This window comes from Cyprinodon variegatus, unplaced genomic scaffold (assembly GCF_000732505.1).
Source record: "Cyprinodon variegatus isolate N-32 unplaced genomic scaffold, C_variegatus-1.0 Scaffold1676, whole genome shotgun sequence".
Lineage (NCBI taxonomy): Eukaryota > Metazoa > Chordata > Actinopteri > Cyprinodontiformes > Cyprinodontidae > Cyprinodon > Cyprinodon variegatus.
Genome location: NW_015152129.1, coordinates 25,971 through 28,827, shown reverse-complemented (window position 1 = coordinate 28,827; position 2,857 = coordinate 25,971).

The following is a 2,857-nucleotide window of genomic DNA, read 5'->3' as shown; positions in this document are numbered from 1 at the left end:
TTCCTTCCTTCCTTCCTTCCTTCCTTCCTTCCTTCCTTCCTTCCTTCCTTCTAAATGCCCTCTGGATGAGTAGTTGAACATCCTTGGTGCTTCATCAATATCTTTCCACTAACCGATGTTGCAGTGTCATGCAGCCAGTAGCTCTGTCTTGATGCCTGTGATGTTTTCTCACCTACAAGACTTTCCTTTATGTAAACATCAATTATATTGCCTCCCTCAGGTCAGCAGGCTAAGTGTGCACTTTGTTACAAGGAACCTAGTTTCAAATCCCGGTTGGGTCAGGAAAGGCATCCAGTGTAAAGGGAAGTTTTTAGTTTAGTATTTTTCAGAGGATTTGGTTCTATTGTTGTTGCCAACAAAGAACAAGTTTTGTAAATAGAAATGTGGAAAAACGTCTTAATAAAAAGCAGGTTTTGAGCGTAAGTTTGATGCTTTCTCAGATTTTACTGATTAAAATTACTTTTTACTTATTTTTCAAATTAAATTTTACCTTTTTCACTTTTACAAATGGCATTCTGTTTACTTGTATTCTACACATCACATTCTCGTCATTTCTGGGAAACAGGCTTTCATTGAGGAGCGAAAAAGCATTTCTATTTGTCTGCTGGACGTTAGCAACAGCATTTTTATAGGTCGAGTGATCGCGTTTGGATTGGCCTTGAAGTTAAGAGAACGAAATGCAATTTGAAACAAATGCAATACATAAAATCAATCTAAAGAAGAAAAATCTTTAAAAAAATTAAAATATAACATTTCAAAAGTAAAAGAAGAAAATAATACAATTGGGAAACAATAGAAAAAAAACAAAATATGAAAGTTATGTCTTAGAAAAAATAAGTTAATGCTATATTAAAAAAAAAAATCTTGCTAATATTTCTAGCCTCATGGTTGTGACATATTGGGGTGTCTGTATGGAGCTATTCAATCTGCATGCAGAAACACACACTGAAAACAATTATGCAATCGCTTTTGGCATTCGCTTAATCATATTTAGTTACTTTAACACAATTGTTTTATCACCTACCCTGCTAACATGAAACAACTGTATTGAAGTAACTGAATATGATTAAGTAAATGTCAAAAACGGTTGAATTCATTTTTTAAGTGCATTCAAAATGCTTATAAAGAGAAGTTAACGATTATTTTACTGTATAACATGTGTAGAGTTTTTTGTTTCCTAAAAAAAAACTTATTGCATTTAAAATGAGCAACAATAGAAAAAAAGACAAAATATAAAAGTTAATGCTATGAAAAAAATAAAATAATAATTTGCTAATATTTCTAGCCACAACTAGGAAGAAAACAGGACTGTATTGGTTTTTTCTGAAAAGTAACCAGTTAGTTCCTACCTTAAAGGGACAAAAAAATGAAAAACAGATGGCCAGGTGAGTAGGAGAACATTTACAGGAGCATAGAAAGCTAGAGAGCATGGAGAAGGAGCATGACCTCATGGTTGTGACATATTGGGGTGTCTGTATGGAGCTATTCAATCTGCATGCAGAAACATTCAAAATGCTTATAAAGAGAGGTTAACCATTATCTTACTCTATAACGTGTAGAGTTTTTTGTTTCCTACAAAATCTTATTGCATTTAAAATGAGCAACTATCTTTAAATTCACAAACACATTCTAAGCTACATCCCTTCATGGTAATTTATCGCTGTACTGACAAGCCTCCGCCTGTCAGAAAGTGTTTCAGCCACAGGAGCTCTTTAAAGTCCCAATCTATGTTTAAATCCAAGCCTCATTTGAAATGGTCACTGCACCTCTCTGCAGAAAATTGCTCTGGGAAAATAAGAAATAGAAACTAGAAATGGAATTGCATGTGGTTGCTATAGTTATGATCCCCCACCCCCACACTCTTCAGAGCCGCAGCAGACTGAGCTGCAGTCAGACTCAATGACTGATAATGTTAAGGGTCTGTTATTGAAGGCTTACTCAAAAATATTTCTTTTTTTTTTCCATGGGAACATGTTTCAGGATAAGTTTTACCATTTATTTAACTATTTAAAGAATTGCTCATCTGTATCAAGAGAAATATAAACTACAAACAAACCTGCTGCTGCGTTTTCTTTGCAGGAATGTCTCAGTTAAACGGATAAATGGTGAAAAGTCCTTGGGATAGAGGACATACGGACGTGTTGGAAAGAAAAAAACTGAGAGTGTAAAGAAGGCGTGAATTAGAAATGGTTGTGTGGGAGAGGCTCAGATGTGTAAATCTTTATGGATCTCAGTAAAGCACTCATACAATCTAATGTACAGTATAACCATGCTGGTCGACTTTGTCTGGAAAATCATTGGGAGAGTTTTGGTTTCATGCATGTTTCAGGGAGCGGCTTTGCTTCAAATAAAAAAAACCAACATAAAAAGCAGCGGTAAAATGCTCCTATTGAAGAAAAGGTTATCCGTTCGAAACAAACCAACGACATCATAAAACCAGATGAATTGATTTTAATCATTACAAAGCATGGAGTCTAAATCCAAAAGTATTTCATCTGAACTGTTTGTTTTCTAATTAACACACTATGCCCTAAAGATGAAGGTCTGTTTTAACATTTCAAATTAAGGATGCACCAATTAATAAGGGGGAATAGCCTAAGAAACATATCAATGTTGACAAAAGCTAATCTTTTAAACACCTATCTACTGTGGCCCTGAAGTGCAAACTGCAACTACAAATCTAAAAGCGCAACTACATTAAGGAAAACACAACTACATAAAGCAAAGCGCAACTACATTAAGGAAAACACAACTACATAAAGCAAAGCGCAACTACATTAAGAAAATCGCAACTACATAAAGCAAAGCGCAACTACATTAAGAAAATCGCAACTACATAAAGCAAAGCGCAACTACA